The sequence below is a fragment of the Schistocerca cancellata genome, chromosome 10 (genome assembly GCF_023864275.1).
Source record: "Schistocerca cancellata isolate TAMUIC-IGC-003103 chromosome 10, iqSchCanc2.1, whole genome shotgun sequence".
NCBI lineage: Eukaryota > Metazoa > Arthropoda > Insecta > Orthoptera > Acrididae > Schistocerca > Schistocerca cancellata.
The window spans coordinates 156,691,307-156,709,001 of NC_064635.1; the positions used below are offsets into that span (position 1 = coordinate 156,691,307).

The 17,695-nt window shown below is 50.5% G+C and overlaps 21 non-coding genes across 21 annotated transcripts; all 21 read left to right on the plus strand.

The window, feature by feature from the left end:
- Positions 1 to 286: 286 nt before the first annotated feature.
- Positions 287 to 359, plus strand: Trnaa-ugc (transfer RNA alanine (anticodon UGC)). Its single transcript has one exon. It is a non-coding gene; the product is annotated as a tRNA-Ala (tRNA).
- Positions 360 to 782: 423 nt separating this feature from the next.
- Trnaa-agc (transfer RNA alanine (anticodon AGC)) lies at positions 783 to 855 on the plus strand. The gene has a single exon. It is a non-coding gene; the product is annotated as a tRNA-Ala (tRNA).
- Positions 856 to 1,918: 1,063 nt separating this feature from the next.
- On the plus strand, positions 1,919 to 1,991 carry Trnaa-ugc (transfer RNA alanine (anticodon UGC)). The gene has a single exon. It is a non-coding gene; the product is annotated as a tRNA-Ala (tRNA).
- Positions 1,992 to 2,414: 423 nt separating this feature from the next.
- Positions 2,415 to 2,487, plus strand: Trnaa-agc (transfer RNA alanine (anticodon AGC)). The gene has a single exon. It is a non-coding gene; the product is annotated as a tRNA-Ala (tRNA).
- A 1,419-nt stretch (positions 2,488 to 3,906) lies between these two features.
- Positions 3,907 to 3,979, plus strand: Trnaa-ugc (transfer RNA alanine (anticodon UGC)). Its single transcript has one exon. It is a non-coding gene; the product is annotated as a tRNA-Ala (tRNA).
- Positions 3,980 to 4,402: 423 nt separating this feature from the next.
- Positions 4,403 to 4,475, plus strand: Trnaa-agc (transfer RNA alanine (anticodon AGC)). Its single transcript has one exon. It is a non-coding gene; the product is annotated as a tRNA-Ala (tRNA).
- Positions 4,476 to 5,549: 1,074 nt separating this feature from the next.
- On the plus strand, positions 5,550 to 5,622 carry Trnaa-ugc (transfer RNA alanine (anticodon UGC)). Its single transcript has one exon. It is a non-coding gene; the product is annotated as a tRNA-Ala (tRNA).
- Positions 5,623 to 6,045: 423 nt separating this feature from the next.
- Trnaa-agc (transfer RNA alanine (anticodon AGC)) lies at positions 6,046 to 6,118 on the plus strand. The gene has a single exon. It is a non-coding gene; the product is annotated as a tRNA-Ala (tRNA).
- Positions 6,119 to 7,192: 1,074 nt separating this feature from the next.
- Trnaa-ugc (transfer RNA alanine (anticodon UGC)) lies at positions 7,193 to 7,265 on the plus strand. The gene has a single exon. It is a non-coding gene; the product is annotated as a tRNA-Ala (tRNA).
- Positions 7,266 to 7,688: 423 nt separating this feature from the next.
- On the plus strand, positions 7,689 to 7,761 carry Trnaa-agc (transfer RNA alanine (anticodon AGC)). The gene has a single exon. It is a non-coding gene; the product is annotated as a tRNA-Ala (tRNA).
- A 1,419-nt stretch (positions 7,762 to 9,180) lies between these two features.
- Positions 9,181 to 9,253, plus strand: Trnaa-ugc (transfer RNA alanine (anticodon UGC)). Its single transcript has one exon. It is a non-coding gene; the product is annotated as a tRNA-Ala (tRNA).
- Positions 9,254 to 9,676: 423 nt separating this feature from the next.
- Trnaa-agc (transfer RNA alanine (anticodon AGC)) lies at positions 9,677 to 9,749 on the plus strand. Its single transcript has one exon. It is a non-coding gene; the product is annotated as a tRNA-Ala (tRNA).
- Positions 9,750 to 10,823: 1,074 nt separating this feature from the next.
- Trnaa-ugc (transfer RNA alanine (anticodon UGC)) lies at positions 10,824 to 10,896 on the plus strand. Its single transcript has one exon. It is a non-coding gene; the product is annotated as a tRNA-Ala (tRNA).
- A 423-nt stretch (positions 10,897 to 11,319) lies between these two features.
- On the plus strand, positions 11,320 to 11,392 carry Trnaa-agc (transfer RNA alanine (anticodon AGC)). Its single transcript has one exon. It is a non-coding gene; the product is annotated as a tRNA-Ala (tRNA).
- A 1,074-nt stretch (positions 11,393 to 12,466) lies between these two features.
- Positions 12,467 to 12,539, plus strand: Trnaa-ugc (transfer RNA alanine (anticodon UGC)). Its single transcript has one exon. It is a non-coding gene; the product is annotated as a tRNA-Ala (tRNA).
- A 423-nt stretch (positions 12,540 to 12,962) lies between these two features.
- On the plus strand, positions 12,963 to 13,035 carry Trnaa-agc (transfer RNA alanine (anticodon AGC)). Its single transcript has one exon. It is a non-coding gene; the product is annotated as a tRNA-Ala (tRNA).
- A 1,063-nt stretch (positions 13,036 to 14,098) lies between these two features.
- Trnaa-ugc (transfer RNA alanine (anticodon UGC)) lies at positions 14,099 to 14,171 on the plus strand. Its single transcript has one exon. It is a non-coding gene; the product is annotated as a tRNA-Ala (tRNA).
- A 423-nt stretch (positions 14,172 to 14,594) lies between these two features.
- Trnaa-agc (transfer RNA alanine (anticodon AGC)) lies at positions 14,595 to 14,667 on the plus strand. The gene has a single exon. It is a non-coding gene; the product is annotated as a tRNA-Ala (tRNA).
- Positions 14,668 to 15,730: 1,063 nt separating this feature from the next.
- Positions 15,731 to 15,803, plus strand: Trnaa-ugc (transfer RNA alanine (anticodon UGC)). Its single transcript has one exon. It is a non-coding gene; the product is annotated as a tRNA-Ala (tRNA).
- Positions 15,804 to 16,226: 423 nt separating this feature from the next.
- Trnaa-agc (transfer RNA alanine (anticodon AGC)) lies at positions 16,227 to 16,299 on the plus strand. The gene has a single exon. It is a non-coding gene; the product is annotated as a tRNA-Ala (tRNA).
- Positions 16,300 to 17,362: 1,063 nt separating this feature from the next.
- On the plus strand, positions 17,363 to 17,435 carry Trnaa-ugc (transfer RNA alanine (anticodon UGC)). Its single transcript has one exon. It is a non-coding gene; the product is annotated as a tRNA-Ala (tRNA).
- Positions 17,436 to 17,695: the final 260 nt, after the last annotated feature.

A 17,695-nucleotide genomic window follows, 5' to 3' on the forward strand; every position in this document is an offset into this window, starting at 1 on the left:
TGAAAACGGAGCAATTTGTGACTGTCCTTTCGAGAAATGGCTCTGAGCACTATGGGTCTCAACTGCTGTGGTCATCAGTCGACAGTCCTTTCAATTTAAGACGTTAAATACAGACGGAATTTGTAGTCGTAACACCAGAACATCGAAACTACTTGGAACTCATGTGTATATGAACGTGACCACGTCTTTATACACTGGTCCCTTCACCCCTACAAACCAACCAACCATCAGGTCCGTGCACTTCAGAGTAGCAAAGAAAGGAAAACAGCGCAGCTCTGTTGCGCTTGGGGGCGTAGCTCAGTTGGTAGAGCGTTCGCTTTGCATGTGAAAGGTCCCGGGTTCAAGCCCCGGCGCCTCCATGTTTTGTGGACAGTGCATGGTAAGTGTTGGTCGCGGCGAGCCTAAAGCCACGCAAGATGTTGCAAAGCCAGCGTCACAGACTCATATGATGTATACTGACGTAAGGAGAGCAAGACGTAAATGTGAGGACCGGCTGTTGTCGAGGTGTCATCGACTGCAAATCTGTCTTAGGTATAACGGCCTAACCTCAATGAAGTCTAGAGAGTGGACAACACGTCCGTCTTACTCAGAGTGGTGGCCGAACGCTATTTTCGACGTTGTGCGTGCCACTTTAATTTTGGCCAACTACGATTCGATACAGAATGCAGAAAACCTGAAAGACACCCTCGCGGCCACATTGAGAGTAGTGTTTGTCTGCGGAATAATGAGAGTGCAAGGGTCTGTGGTATTGATATGGTTGTATGTAGCACTATTTGTCATCAGGGGGCGTAGCTCAGATGGTAGAGCGCTCGCTTAGCATGCGAGAGGTACTGGGATCGATACCCAGCGCCTCCAGAATTTTTAACACACCAACATGTCCACACTGCCATGCAAGTGGAATAATTCACAGCCAGCGAATGTGTCAAGGCAGATACGAGCGAACGATTAGCAGCCACAATTGGCAAGCGTACTGTTACGCGCAAGAAGCACCCTCCTCCCACCGCTACACTGAATTTAGAAACAGTACAAGTCCTCCCTTAAGATTCTCAAACCTATGTCGGAAAGATCTGCCTTGCGCCGAGTTCACAAAAATCCCACTGCACATTCCCATTCTTTACGTGCAGTCGGCTGCTACTGGTGTTGCTAGTTGTGACTGCTGATGACAGATGCCGTAGCAATCAATTCATGGAGTGAGTTGTATGTTTTGCGATACTCTGTCTCTGACAAGCAAGCAGAGGTGACATAGGCGCGAACACGGGAAGGTTGCAGCCCCTCGCTGCCTGCAGACACCGAGCAGCCACACTAGGTGGGCGGCCTAAGCCGTAGGCGAAATGTGCTCACTCGCTTGGGCGCGACGTCAAGCTCTAAATAAGGCTGTCACTAGCGTGAGCGTCGTGTAAAGTCGGAAAAGTCGTCTGCATTGGTGAGTGCCATGTTTGGGGAGCGTTTCGTAGTTTGCGCAGTGCAATGGAGACGCGGAAACGTGTTGTGGCCCAGTCTTTTGCAGTTGGACGACAAGAGTGGTACACAGTAGTAAAGTGCGAGGCAGTGAGTTGGCATGAACAGTCGAGTGCACAATGGGGCTTCAGATGTGCTTGTTACCTGAGGCGCGGTGTGATTGCCGACAAGGAGTGAAAACGGAGCAATTTGTGACTGTCCTTTCGAGAAATGGCTCTGAGCACTATGGGTCTCAACTGCTGTGGTCATCAGTCGACAGTCCTTTCAATTTAAGACGTTAAATACAGACGGAATTTGTAGTCGTAACACCAGAACATCGAAACTACTTGGAACTCATGTGTATATGAACGTGACCACGTCTTTATACACTGGTCCCTTCACCCCTACAAACCAACCAACCATCAGGTCCGTGCACTTCAGAGTAGCAAAGAAAGGAAAACAGCGCAGCTCTGTTGCGCTTGGGGGCGTAGCTCAGTTGGTAGAGCGTTCGCTTTGCATGTGAAAGGTCCCGGGTTCAAGCCCCGGCGCCTCCATGTTTTGTGGACAGTGCATGGTAAGTGTTGGTCGCGGCGAGCCTAAAGACACGCAAGATGTTGCAAAGCCAGCGTCACAGACTCATATGATGTATACTGACGTAAGGAGAGCAAGACGTAAATGTGAGGACCGGCTGTTGTCGAGGTGTCATCGACTGCAAATCTGTCTTAGGTATAACGGCCTAACCTCAATGAAGTCTAGAGAGTGGACAACACGTCCGTCTTACTCAGAGTGGTGGCCGAACGCTATTTTCGACGTTGTGCGTGCCACTTTAATTTTGGCCAACTACGATTCGATACAGAATGCAGAAAACCTGAAAGACACCCTCGCGGCCACATTGAGAGTAGTGTTTGTCTGCGGAATAATGAGAGTGCAAGGGTCTGTGGTATTGATATGGTTGTATGTAGCACTATTTGTCATCAGGGGGCGTAGCTCAGATGGTAGAGCGCTCGCTTAGCATGCGAGAGGTACTGGGATCGATACCCAGCGCCTCCAGAATTTTTAACACACCAACATGTCCACACTGCCATGCAAGTGGAATAATTCACAGCCAGCGAATGTGTCAAGGCAGATACGAGCGAACGATTAGCAGCCACAATTGGCAAGCGTACTGTTACGCGCAAGAAGCACCCTCCTCCCACCGCTACACTGAATTTAGAAACAGTACAAGTCCTCCCTTAAGATTCTCAAACCTATGTCGGAAAGATCTGCCTTGCGCCGAGTTCACAAAAATCCCACTGCACATTCCCATTCTTTACGTGCAGTCGGCTGCTACTGGTGTTGCTAGTTGTGACTGCTGATGACAGATGCCGTAGCAATCAATTCATGGAGTGAGTTGTATGTTTTGCGATACTCTGTCTCTGACAAGCAAGCAGAGGTGACATAGGCGCGAACACGGGAAGGTTGCAGCCCCTCGCTGCCTGCAGACACCGAGCAGCCACACTAGGTGGGCGGCCTAAGCCGTAGGCGAAATGTGCTCACTCGCTTGGGCGCGACGTCAAGCTCTAAATAAGGCTGTCACTAGCGTGAGCGTCGTGTAAAGTCGGAAAAGTCGTCTGCATTGGTGAGTGCCATGTTTGGGGAGCGTTTCGTAGTTTGCGCAGTGCAATGGAGACGCGGAAACGTGTTGTGGCCCAGTCTTTTGCAGTTGGACGACAAGAGTGGTACACAGTAGTAAAGTGCGAGGCAGTGAGTTGGCATCAACAGTCGAGTGCACAATGGGGCTTCAGATGTGCGAACACGGGAAGGTTGCAGCCCCTCGCTGCCTGCAGACACCGAGCACCCACACTAGGTGGGCGGCCTAAGCCGTAGGCGAAATGTGCTCACTCGCTTGGGCGCGACGTCAAGCTCTAAATAAGGCTGTCACTAGCGTGAGCGTTGCGTGAGCGTCGTGTAAAGTCGGAAAAGTCGTCTGCATTGGTGAGTGCCATGTTTGGGGAGCGTTTCGTAGTTTGCGCAGTGCAATGGAGACGCGGAAACGTGTTGTGGCCCAGTCTTTTGCAGTTGGACGACAAGAGTGGTACACAGTAGTAAAGTGCGAGGCAGTGAGTTGGCATGAACAGTCGAGTGCACAATGGGGCTTCAGATGTGCTTGTTACCTGAGGCGCGGTGTGATTGCCGACAAGGAGTGAAAACGGAGCAATTTGTGACTGTCCTTTCGAGAAATGGCTCTGAGCACTATGGGTCTCAACTGCTGTGGTCATCAGTCGACAGTCCTTTCAATTTAAGACGTTAAATACAGACGGAATTTGTAGTCGTAACACCAGAACATCGAAACTACTTGGAACTCATGTGTATATGAACGTGACCACGTCTTTATACACTGGTCCCTTCACCCCTACAAACCAACCAACCATCAGGTCCGTGCACTTCAGAGTAGCAAAGAAAGGAAAACAGCGCAGCTCTGTTGCGCTTGGGGGCGTAGCTCAGTTGGTAGAGCGTTCGCTTTGCATGTGAAAGGTCCCGGGTTCAAGCCCCGGCGCCTCCATGTTTTGTGGACAGTGCATGGTAAGTGTTGGTCGCGGCGAGCCTAAAGACACGCAAGATGTTGCAAAGCCAGCGTCACAGACTCATATGATGTATACTGACGTAAGGAGAGCAAGACGTAAATGTGAGGACCGGCTGTTGTCGAGGTGTCATCGACTGCAAATCTGTCTTAGGTATAACGGCCTAACCTCAATGAAGTCTAGAGAGTGGACAACACGTCCGTCTTACTCAGAGTGGTGGCCGAACGCTATTTTCGACGTTGTGCGTGCCACTTTAATTTTGGCCAACTACGATTCGATACAGAATGCAGAAAACCTGAAAGACACCCTCGCGGCCACATTGAGAGTAGTGTTTGTCTGCGGAATAATGAGAGTGCAAGGGTCTGTGGTATTGATATGGTTGTATGTAGCACTATTTGTCATCAGGGGGCGTAGCTCAGATGGTAGAGCGCTCGCTTAGCATGCGAGAGGTACTGGGATCGATACCCAGCGCCTCCAGAATTTTTAACACACCAACATGTCCACACTGCCATGCAAGTGGAATAATTCACAGCCAGCGAATGTGTCAAGGCAGATACGAGCGAACGATTAGCAGCCACAATTGGCAAGCGTACTGTTACGCGCAAGAAGCACCCTCCTCCCACCGCTACACTGAATTTAGAAACAGTACAAGTCCTCCCTTAAGATTCTCAAACCTATGTTGGAAAGATCTGCCTTGCGCCGAGTTCACAAAAATCCCACTGCACATTCCCATTCTTTACGTGCAGTCGGCTGCTACTGGTGTTGCTAGTTGTGACTGCTGATGACAGATGCCGTAGCAATCAATTCATGGAGTGAGTTGTATGTTTTGCGATACTCTGTCTCTGACAAGCAAGCAGAGGTGACATAGGCGCGAACACGGGAAGGTTGCAGCCCCTCGCTGCCTGCAGACACCGAGCAGCCACACTAGGTGGGCGGCCTAAGCCGTAGGCGAAATGTGCTCACTCGCTTGGGCGCGACGTCAAGCTCTAAATAAGGCTGTCACTAGCGTGAGCGTTGCGTGAGCGTCGTGTAAAGTCGGAAAAGTCGTCTGCATTGGTGAGTGCCATGTTTGGGGAGCGTTTCGTAGTTTGCGCAGTGCAATGGAGACGCGGAAACGTGTTGTGGCCCAGTCTTTTGCAGTTGGACGACAAGAGTGGTACACAGTAGTAAAGTGCGAGGCAGTGAGTTGGCATGAACAGTCGAGTGCACAATGGGGCTTCAGATGTGCTTGTTACCTGAGGCGCGGTGTGATTGCCGACAAGGAGTGAAAACGGAGCAATTTGTGACTGTCCTTTCGAGAAATGGCTCTGAGCACTATGGGTCTCAACTGCTGTGGTCATCAGTCGACAGTCCTTTCAATTTAAGACGTTAAATACAGACGGAATTTGTAGTCGTAACACCAGAACATCGAAACTACTTGGAACTCATGTGTATATGAACGTGACCACGTCTTTATACACTGGTCCCTTCACCCCTACAAACCAACCAACCATCAGGTCCGTGCACTTCAGAGTAGCAAAGAAAGGAAAACAGCGCAGCTCTGTTGCGCTTGGGGGCGTAGCTCAGTTGGTAGAGCGTTCGCTTTGCATGTGAAAGGTCCCGGGTTCAAGCCCCGGCGCCTCCATGTTTTGTGGACAGTGCATGGTAAGTGTTGGTCGCGGCGAGCCTAAAGACACGCAAGATGTTGCAAAGCCAGCGTCACAGACTCATATGATGTATACTGACGTAAGGAGAGCAAGACGTAAATGTGAGGACCGGCTGTTGTCGAGGTGTCATCGACTGCAAATCTGTCTTAGGTATAACGGCCTAACCTCAATGAAGTCTAGAGAGTGGACAACACGTCCGTCTTACTCAGAGTGGTGGCCGAACGCTATTTTCGACGTTGTGCGTGCCACTTTAATTTTGGCCAACTACGATTCGATACAGAATGCAGAAAACCTGAAAGACACCCTCGCGGCCACATTGAGAGTAGTGTTTGTCTGCGGAATAATGAGAGTGCAAGGGTCTGTGGTATTGATATGGTTGTATGTAGCACTATTTGTCATCAGGGGGCGTAGCTCAGATGGTAGAGCGCTCGCTTAGCATGCGAGAGGTACTGGGATCGATACCCAGCGCCTCCAGAATTTTTAACACACCAACATGTCCACACTGCCATGCAAGTGGAATAATTCACAGCCAGCGAATGTGTCAAGGCAGATACGAGCGAACGATTAGCAGCCACAATTGGCAAGCGTACTGTTACGCGCAAGAAGCACCCTCCTCCCACCGCTACACTGAATTTAGAAACAGTACAAGTCCTCCCTTAAGATTCTCAAACCTATGTTGGAAAGATCTGCCTTGCGCCGAGTTCACAAAAATCCCACTGCACATTCCCATTCTTTACGTGCAGTCGGCTGCTACTGGTGTTGCTAGTTGTGACTGCTGATGACAGATGCCGTAGCAATCAATTCATGGAGTGAGTTGTATGTTTTGCGATACTCTGTCTCTGACAAGCAAGCAGAGGTGACATAGGCGCGAACACGGGAAGGTTGCAGCCCCTCGCTGCCTGCAGACACCGAGCAGCCACACTAGGTGGGCGGCCTAAGCCGTAGGCGAAATGTGCTCACTCGCTTGGGCGCGACGTCAAGCTCTAAATAAGGCTGTCACTAGCGTGAGCGTTGCGTGAGCGTCGTGTAAAGTCGGAAAAGTCGTCTGCATTGGTGAGTGCCATGTTTGGGGAGCGTTTCGTAGTTTGCGCAGTGCAATGGAGACGCGGAAACGTGTTGTGGCCCAGTCTTTTGCAGTTGGACGACAAGAGTGGTACACAGTAGTAAAGTGCGAGGCAGTGAGTTGGCATGAACAGTCGAGTGCACAATGGGGCTTCAGATGTGCTTGTTACCTGAGGCGCGGTGTGATTGCCGACAAGGAGTGAAAACGGAGCAATTTGTGACTGTCCTTTCGAGAAATGGCTCTGAGCACTATGGGTCTCAACTGCTGTGGTCATCAGTCGACAGTCCTTTCAATTTAAGACGTTAAATACAGACGGAATTTGTAGTCGTAACACCAGAACATCGAAACTACTTGGAACTCATGTGTATATGAACGAGACCACGTCTTTATACACTGGTCCCTTCACCCCTACAAACCAACCAACCATCAGGTCCGTGCACTTCAGAGTAGCAAAGAAAGGAAAACAGCGCAACTCTGTTGCGTTTGGGGGCGTAGCTCAGTTGGTAGAGCGTTCGCTTTGCATGTGAAAGGTCCCGAGTTCAAGCCCCGGCGCCTCCATGTTTTGTGGACAGTGCATGGTAAGTGTTGGTCGCGGCGAGCCTAAAGACACGCAAGATGTTGCAAAGCCAGCGTCACAGACTCATATGATGTATACTGACGTAAGGAGAGCAAGACGTAAATGTGAGGACCGGCTGTTGTCGAGGTGTCATCGACTGCAAATCTGTCGTAGGTATAACGGCCTAACCTCAATGAAGTCTAGAGAGTGGACAACACGTCCGTCTTACTCAGAGTGGTGGCCGAACGCTATTTTCGACGTTGTGCGTGCCACTTTAATTTTGGCCAACTACGATTCGATACAGAATGCAGAAAACCTGAAAGACACCCTCGCGGCCACATTGAGAGTAGTGTTTGTCTGCGGAATAAAGAGAGTGCAAGGGTCTGTGGTATTGATATGGTTGTATGTAGCACTATTTGTCATCAGGGGGCGTAGCTCAGATGGTAGAGCGCTCGCTTAGCATGCGAGAGGTACTGGGATCGATACCCAGCGCCTCCAGAATTTTTAACACACCAACATGTCCACACTGCCATGCAAGTGGAATAATTCACAGCCAGCGAATGTGTCAAGGCAGATACGAGCGAACGATTAGCAGCCACAATTGGCAAGCGTACTGTTACGCGCAAGAAGCACCCTCCTCCCACCGCTACACTGAATTTAGAAACAGTACAAGTCCTCCCTTAAGATTCTCAAACCTATGTCGGAAAGATCTGCCTTGCGCCGAGTTCACAAAAATCCCACTGCACATTCCCATTCTTTACGTGCAGTCGGCTGCTACTGGTGTTGCTAGTTGTGACTGCTGATGACAGATGCCGTAGCAATCAATTCATGGAGTGAGTTGTATGTTTTGCGATACTCTGTCTCTGACAAGCAAGCAGAGGTGACATAGGCGCGAACACGGGAAGGTTGCAGCCCCTCGCTGCCTGCAGACACCGAGCAGCCACACTAGGTGGGCGGCCTAAGCCGTAGGCGAAATGTGCTCACTCGCTTGGGCGCGACGTCAAGCTCTAAATAAGGCTGTCACTAGCGTGAGCGTCGTGTAAAGTCGGAAAAGTCGTCTGCATTGGTGAGTGCCATGTTTGGGGAGCGTTTCGTAGTTTGCGCAGTGCAATGGAGACGCGGAAACGTGTTGTGGCCCAGTCTTTTGCAGTTGGACGACAAGAGTGGTACACAGTAGTAAAGTGCGAGGCAGTGAGTTGGCATCAACAGTCGAGTGCACAATGGGGCTTCAGATGTGCGAACACGGGAAGGTTGCAGCCCCTCGCTGCCTGCAGACACCGAGCAGCCACACTAGGTGGGCGGCCTAAGCCGTAGGCGAAATGTGCTCACTCGCTTGGGCGCGACGTCAAGCTCTAAATAAGGCTGTCACTAGCGTGAGCGTTGCGTGAGCGTCGTGTAAAGTCGGAAAAGTCGTCTGCATTGGTGAGTGCCATGTTTGGGGAGCGTTTCGTAGTTTGCGCAGTGCAATGGAGACGCGGAAACGTGTTGTGGCCCAGTCTTTTGCAGTTGGACGACAAGAGTGGTACACAGTAGTAAAGTGCGAGGCAGTGAGTTGGCATGAACAGTCGAGTGCACAATGGGGCTTCAGATGTGCTTGTTACCTGAGGCGCGGTGTGATTGCCGACAAGGAGTGAAAACGGAGCAATTTGTGACTGTCCTTTCGAGAAATGGCTCTGAGCACTATGGGTCTCAACTGCTGTGGTCATCAGTCGACAGTCCTTTCAATTTAAGACGTTAAATACAGACGGAATTTGTAGTCGTAACACCAGAACATCGAAACTACTTGGAACTCATGTGTATATGAACGTGACCGCGCCTTTGTACACTGGTCCCTTCACCCCTACAAACCAACCAACCATCAGGTCCGTGCACTTCAGAGTAGCAAAGAAAGGAAAACAGCGCAGCTCTGTTGCGCTTGGGGGCGTAGCTCAGTTGGTAGAGCGTTCGCTTTGCATGTGAAAGGTCCCGGGTTCAAGCCCCGGCGCCTCCATGTTTTGTGGACAGTGCATGGTAAGTGTTGGTCGCGGCGAGCCTAAAGACACGCAAGATGTTGCAAAGCCAGCGTCACAGACTCATATGATGTATACTGACGTAAGGAGAGCAAGACGTAAATGTGAGGACCGGCTGTTGTCGAGGTGTCATCGACTGCAAATCTGTCTTAGGTATAACGGCCTAACCTCAATGAAGTCTAGAGAGTGGACAACACGTCCGTCTTACTCAGAGTGGTGGCCGAACGCTATTTTCGACGTTGTGCGTGCCACTTTAATTTTGGCCAACTACGATTCGATACAGAATGCAGAAAACCTGAAAGACACCCTCGCGGCCACATTGAGAGTAGTGTTTGTCTGCGGAATAATGAGAGTGCAAGGGTCTGTGGTATTGATATGGTTGTATGTAGCACTATTTGTCATCAGGGGGCGTAGCTCAGATGGTAGAGCGCTCGCTTAGCATGCGAGAGGTACTGGGATCGATACCCAGCGCCTCCAGAATTTTTAACACACCAACATGTCCACACTGCCATGCAAGTGGAATAATTCACAGCCAGCGAATGTGTCAAGGCAGATACGAGCGAACGATTAGCAGCCACAATTGGCAAGCGTACTGTTACGCGCAAGAAGCACCCTCCTCCCACCGCTACACTGAATTTAGAAACAGTACAAGTCCTCCCTTAAGATTCTCAAACCTATGTCGGAAAGATCTGCCTTGCGCCGAGTTCACAAAAATCCCACTGCACATTCCCATTCTTTACGTGCAGTCGGCTGCTACTGGTGTTGCTAGTTGTGACTGCTGATGACAGATGCCGTAGCAATCAATTCATGGAGTGAGTTGTATGTTTTGCGATACTCTGTCTCTGACAAGCAAGCAGAGGTGACATAGGCGCGAACACGGGAAGGTTGCAGCCCCTCGCTGCCTGCAGACACCGAGCAGCCACACTAGGTGGGCGGCCTAAGCCGTAGGCGAAATGTGCTCACTCGCTTGGACGCGACGTCAAGCTCTAAATAAGGCTGTCACTAGCGTGAGCGTTGCGTGAGCGTCGTGTAAAGTCGGAAAAGTCGTCTGCATTGGTGAGTGCCATGTTTGGGGAGCGTTTCGTAGTTTGCGCAGTGCAATGGAGACGCGGAAACGTGTTGTGGCCCAGTCTTTTGCAGTTGGACGACAAGAGTGGTACACAGTAGTAAAGTGCGAGGCAGTGAGTTGGCATGAACAGTCGAGTGCACAATGGGGCTTCAGATGTGCTTGTTACCTGAGGCGCGGTGTGATTGCCGACAAGGAGTGAAAACGGAGCAATTTGTGACTGTCCTTTCGAGAAATGGCTCTGAGCACTATGGGTCTCAACTGCTGTGGTCATCAGTCGACAGTCCTTTCAATTTAAGACGTTAAATACAGACGGAATTTGTAGTCGTAACACCAGAACATCGAAACTACTTGGAACTCATGTGTATATGAACGTGACCGCGCCTTTGTACACTGGTCCCTTCACCCCTACAAACCAACCAACCATCAGGTCCGTGCACTTCAGAGTAGCAAAGAAAGGAAAACAGCGCAGCTCTGTTGCGCTTGGGGGCGTAGCTCAGTTGGTAGAGCGTTCGCTTTGCATGTGAAAGGTCCCGGGTTCAAGCCCCGGCGCCTCCATGTTTTGTGGACAGTGCATGGTAAGTGTTGGTCGCGGCGAGCCTAAAGACACGCAAGATGTTGCAAAGCCAGCGTCACAGACTCATATGATGTATACTGACGTAAGGAGAGCAAGACGTAAATGTGAGGACCGGCTGTTGTCGAGGTGTCATCGACTGCAAATCTGTCTTAGGTATAACGGCCTAACCTCAATGAAGTCTAGAGAGTGGACAACACGTCCGTCTTACTCAGAGTGGTGGCCGAACGCTATTTTCGACGTTGTGCGTGCCACTTTAATTTTGGCCAACTACGATTCGATACAGAATGCAGAAAACCTGAAAGACACCCTCGCGGCCACATTGAGAGTAGTGTTTGTCTGCGGAATAATGAGAGTGCAAGGGTCTGTGGTATTGATATGGTTGTATGTAGCACTATTTGTCATCAGGGGGCGTAGCTCAGATGGTAGAGCGCTCGCTTAGCATGCGAGAGGTACTGGGATCGATACCCAGCGCCTCCAGAATTTTTAACACACCAACATGTCCACACTGCCATGCAAGTGGAATAATTCACAGCCAGCGAATGTGTCAAGGCAGATACGAGCGAACGATTAGCAGCCACAATTGGCAAGCGTACTGTTACGCGCAAGAAGCACCCTCCTCCCACCGCTACACTGAATTTAGAAACAGTACAAGTCCTCCCTTAAGATTCTCAAACCTATGTCGGAAAGATCTGCCTTGCGCCGAGTTCACAAAAATCCCACTGCACATTCCCATTCTTTACGTGCAGTCGGCTGCTACTGGTGTTGCTAGTTGTGACTGCTGATGACAGATGCCGTAGCAATCAATTCATGGAGTGAGTTGTATGTTTTGCGATACTCTGTCTCTGACAAGCAAGCAGAGGTGACATAGGCGCGAACACGGGAAGGTTGCAGCCCCTCGCTGCCTGCAGACACCGAGCAGCCACACTAGGTGGGCGGCCTAAGCCGTAGGCGAAATGTGCTCACTCGCTTGGGCGCGACGTCAAGCTCTAAATAAGGCTGTCACTAGCGTGAGCGTTGCGTGAGCGTCGTGTAAAGTCGGAAAAGTCGTCTGCATTGGTGAGTGCCATGTTTGGGGAGCGTTTCGTAGTTTGCGCAGTGCAATGGAGACGCGGAAACGTGTTGTGGCCCAGTCTTTTGCAGTTGGACGACAAGAGTGGTACACAGTAGTAAAGTGCGAGGCAGTGAGTTGGCATGAACAGTCGAGTGCACAATGGGGCTTCAGATGTGCTTGTTACCTGAGGCGCGGTGTGATTGCCGACAAGGAGTGAAAACGGAGCAATTTGTGACTGTCCTTTCGAGAAATGGCTCTGAGCACTATGGGTCTCAACTGCTGTGGTCATCAGTCGACAGTCCTTTCAATTTAAGACGTTAAATACAGACGGAATTTGTAGTCGTAACACCAGAACATCGAAACTACTTGGAACTCATGTGTATATGAACGTGACCGCGCCTTTGTACACTGGTCCCTTCACCCCTACAAACCAACCAACCATCAGGTCCGTGCACTTCAGAGTAGCAAAGAAAGGAAAACAGCGCAGCTCTGTTGCGCTTGGGGGCGTAGCTCAGTTGGTAGAGCGTTCGCTTTGCATGTGAAAGGTCCCGGGTTCAAGCCCCGGCGCCTCCATGTTTTGTGGACAGTGCATGGTAAGTGTTGGTCGCGGCGAGCCTAAAGACACGCAAGATGTTGCAAAGCCAGCGTCACAGACTCATATGATGTATACTGACGTAAGGAGAGCAAGACGTAAATGTGAGGACCGGCTGTTGTCGAGGTGTCATCGACTGCAAATCTGTCTTAGGTATAACGGCCTAACCTCAATGAAGTCTAGAGAGTGGACAACACGTCCGTCTTACTCAGAGTGGTGGCCGAACGCTATTTTCGACGTTGTGCGTGCCACTTTAATTTTGGCCAACTACGATTCGATACAGAATGCAGAAAACCTGAAAGACACCCTCGCGGCCACATTGAGAGTAGTGTTTGTCTGCGGAATAATGAGAGTGCAAGGGTCTGTGGTATTGATATGGTTGTATGTAGCACTATTTGTCATCAGGGGGCGTAGCTCAGATGGTAGAGCGCTCGCTTAGCATGCGAGAGGTACTGGGATCGATACCCAGCGCCTCCAGAATTTTTAACACACCAACATGTCCACACTGCCATGCAAGTGGAATAATTCACAGCCAGCGAATGTGTCAAGGCAGATACGAGCGAACGATTAGCAGCCACAATTGGCAAGCGTACTGTTACGCGCAAGAAGCACCCTCCTCCCACCGCTACACTGAATTTAGAAACAGTACAAGTCCTCCCTTAAGATTCTCAAACCTATGTCGGAAAGATCTGCCTTGCGCCGAGTTCACAAAAATCCCACTGCACATTCCCATTCTTTACGTGCAGTCGGCTGCTACTGGTGTTGCTAGTTGTGACTGCTGATGACAGATGCCGTAGCAATCAATTCATGGAGTGAGTTGTATGTTTTGCGATACTCTGTCTCTGACAAGCAAGCAGAGGTGACATAGGCGCGAACACGGGAAGGTTGCAGCCCCTCGCTGCCTGCAGACACCGAGCAGCCACACTAGGTGGGCGGCCTAAGCCGTAGGCGAAATGTGCTCACTCGCTTGGGCGCGACGTCAAGCTCTAAATAAGGCTGTCACTAGCGTGAGCGTCGTGTAAAGTCGGAAAAGTCGTCTGCATTGGTGAGTGCCATGTTTGGGGAGCGTTTCGTAGTTTGCGCAGTGCAATGGAGACGCGGAAACGTGTTGTGGCCCAGTCTTTTGCATTTGGACGACAAGAGTGGTACACAGTAGTAAAGTGCGAGGCAGTGAGTTGGCATGAACAGTCGAGTGCACAATGGGGCTTCAGATGTGCTTGTTACCTGAGGCGCGGTGTGATTGCCGACAAGGAGTGAAAACGGAGCAATTTGTGACTGTCCTTTCGAGAAATGGCTCTGAGCACTATGGGTCTCAACTGCTGTGGTCATCAGTCGACAGTCCTTTCAATTTAAGACGTTAAATACAGACGGAATTTGTAGTCGTAACACCAGAACATCGAAACTACTTGGAACTCATGTGTATATGAACGTGACCGCGCCTTTGTACACTGGTCCCTTCACCCCTACAAACCAACCAACCATCAGGTCCGTGCACTTCAGAGTAGCAAAGAAAGGAAAACAGCGCAGCTCTGTTGCGCTTGGGGGCGTAGCTCAGTTGGTAGAGCGTTCGCTTTGCATGTGAAAGGTCCCGGGTTCAAGCCCCGGCGCCTCCATGTTTTGTGGACAGTGCATGGTAAGTGTTGGTCGCGGCGAGCCTAAAGACACGCAAGATGTTGCAAAGCCAGCGTCACAGACTCATATGATGTATACTGACGTAAGGAGAGCAAGACGTAAATGTGAGGACCGGCTGTTGTCGAGGTGTCATCGACTGCAAATCTGTCTTAGGTATAACGGCCTAACCTCAATGAAGTCTAGAGAGTGGACAACACGTCCGTCTTACTCAGAGTGGTGGCCGAACGCTATTTTCGACGTTGTGCGTGCCACTTTAATTTTGGCCAACTACGATTCGATACAGAATGCAGAAAACCTGAAAGACACCCTCGCGGCCACATTGAGAGTAGTGTTTGTCTGCGGAATAATGAGAGTGCAAGGGTCTGTGGTATTGATATGGTTGTATGTAGCACTATTTGTCATCAGGGGGCGTAGCTCAGATGGTAGAGCGCTCGCTTAGCATGCGAGAGGTACTGGGATCGATACCCAGCGCCTCCAGAATTTTTAACACACCAACATGTCCACACTGCCATGCAAGTGGAATAATTCACAGCCAGCGAATGTGTCAAGGCAGATACGAGCGAACGATTAGCAGCCACAATTGGCAAGCGTACTGTTACGCGCAAGAAGCACCCTCCTCCCACCACTACACTGAATTTAGAAACAGTACAAGTCCTCCCTTAAGATTCTCAAACCTATGTCGGAAAGATCTGCCTTGCGCCGAGTTCACAAAAATCCCACTGCACATTCCCATTCTTTACGTGCAGTCGGCTGCTACTGGTGTTGCTAGTTGTGACTGCTGATGACAGATGCCGTAGCAATCAATTCATGGAGTGAGTTGTATGTTTTGCGATACTCTGTCTCTGACAAGCAAGCAGAGGTGACATAGGCGCGAACACGGGAAGGTTGCAGCCCCTCGCTGCCTGCAGACACCGAGCAGCCACACTAGGTGGGCGGCCTAAGCCGTAGGCGAAATGTGCTCACTCGCTTGGGCGCGACGTCAAGCTCTAAATAAGGCTGTCACTAGCGTGAGCGTCGTGTAAAGTCGGAAAAGTCGTCTGCATTGGTGAGTGCCATGTTTGGGGAGCGTTTCGTAGTTTGCGCAGTGCAATGGAGACGCGGAAACGTGTTGTGGCCCAGTCTTTTGCAGTTGGACGACAAGAGTGGTACACAGTAGTAAAGTGCGAGGCAGTGAGTTGGCATGAACAGTCGAGTGCACAATGGGGCTTCAGATGTGCTTGTTACCTGAGGCGCGGTGTGATTGCCGACAAGGAGTGAAAACGGAGCAATTTGTGACTGTCCTTTCGAGAAATGGCTCTGAGCACTATGGGTCTCAACTGCTGTGGTCATCAGTCGACAGTCCTTTCAATTTAAGACGTTAAATACAGACGGAATTTGTAGTCGTAACACCAGAACATCGAAACTACTTGGAACTCATGTGTATATGAACGTGACCGCGCCTTTGTACACTGGTCCCTTCACCCCTACAAACCAACCAACCATCAGGTCCGTGCACTTCAGAGTAGCAAAGAAAGGAAAACAGCGCAGCTCTGTTGCGCTTGGGGGCGTAGCTCAGTTGGTAGAGCGTTCGCTTTGCATGTGAAAGGTCCCGGGTTCAAGCCCCGGCGCCTCCATGTTTTGTGGACAGTGCATGGTAAGTGTTGGTCGCGGCGAGCCTAAAGACACGCAAGATGTTGCAAAGCCAGCGTCACAGACTCATATGATGTATACTGACGTAAGGAGAGCAAGACGTAAATGTGAGGACCGGCTGTTGTCGAGGTGTCATCGACTGCAAATCTGTCTTAGGTATAACGGCCTAACCTCAATGAAGTCTAGAGAGTGGACAACACGTCCGTCTTACTCAGAGTGGTGGCCGAACGCTATTTTCGACGTTGTGCGTGCCACTTTAATTTTGGCCAACTACGATTCGATACAGAATGCAGAAAACCTGAAAGACACCCTCGCGGCCACATTGAGAGTAGTGTTTGTCTGCGGAATAATGAGAGTGCAAGGGTCTGTGGTATTGATATGGTTGTATGTAGCACTATTTGTCATCAGGGGGCGTAGCTCAGATGGTAGAGCGCTCGCTTAGCATGCGAGAGGTACTGGGATCGATACCCAGCGCCTCCAGAATTTTTAACACACCAACATGTCCACACTGCCATGCAAGTGGAATAATTCACAGCCAGCGAATGTGTCAAGGCAGATACGAGCGAACGATTAGCAGCCACAATTGGCAAGCGTACTGTTACGCGCAAGAAGCACCCTCCTCCCACCGCTACACTGAATTTAGAAACAGTACAAGTCCTCCCTTAAGATTCTCAAACCTATGTCGGAAAGATCTGCCTTGCGCCGAGTTCACAAAAATCCCACTGCACATTCCCATTCTTTACGTGCAGTCGGCTGCTACTGGTGTTGCTAGTTGTGACTGCTGATGACAGATGCCGTAGCAATCAATTCATGGAGTGAGTTGTATGTTTTGCGATACTCTGTCTCTGACAAGCAAGCAGAGGTGACATAGGCGCGAACACGGGAAGGTTGCAGCCCCTCGCTGCCTGCAGACACCGAGCAGCCACACTAGGTGGGCGGCCTAAGCCGTAGGCGAAATGTGCTCACTCGCTTGGGCGCGACGTCAAGCTCTAAATAAGGCTGTCACTAGCGTGAGCGTCGTGTAAAGTCGGAAAAGTCGTCTGCATTGGTGAGTGCCATGTTTGGGGAGCGTTTCGTAGTTTGCGCAGTGCAATGGAGACGCGGAAACGTGTTGTGGCCCAGTCTTTTGCAGTTGGACGACAAGAGTGGTACACAGTAGTAAAGTGCGAGGCAGTGAGTTGGCATGAACAGTCGAGTGCACAATGGGGCTTCAGATGTGCTTGTTACCTGAGGCGCGGTGTGATTGCCGACAAGGAGTGAAAACGGAGCAATTTGTGACTGTCCTTTCGAGAAATGGCTCTGAGCACTATGGGTCTCAACTGCTGTGGTCATCAGTCGACAGTCCTTTCAATTTAAGACGTTAAATACAGACGGAATTTGTAGTCGTAACACCAGAACATCGAAACTACTTGGAACTCATGTGTATATGAACGTGACCGCGCCTTTGTACACTGGTCCCTTCACCCCTACAAACCAACCAACCATCAGGTCCGTGCACTTCAGAGTAGCAAAGAAAGGAAAACAGCGCAGCTCTGTTGCGCTTGGGGGCGTAGCTCAGTTGGTAGAGCGTTCGCTTTGCATGTGAAAGGTCCCGGGTTCAAGCCCCGGCGCCTCCATGTTTTGTGGACAGTGCATGGTAAGTGTTGGTCGCGGCGAGCCTAAAGACACGCAAGATGTTGCAAAGCCAGCGTCACAGACTCATATGATGTATACTGACGTAAGGAGAGCAAGACGTAAATGTGAGGACCGGCTGTTGTCGAGGTGTCATCGACTGCAAATCTGTCTTAGGTATAACGGCCTAACCTCAATGAAGTCTAGAGAGTGGACAACACGTCCGTCTTACTCAGAGTGGTGGCCGAACGCTATTTTCGACGTT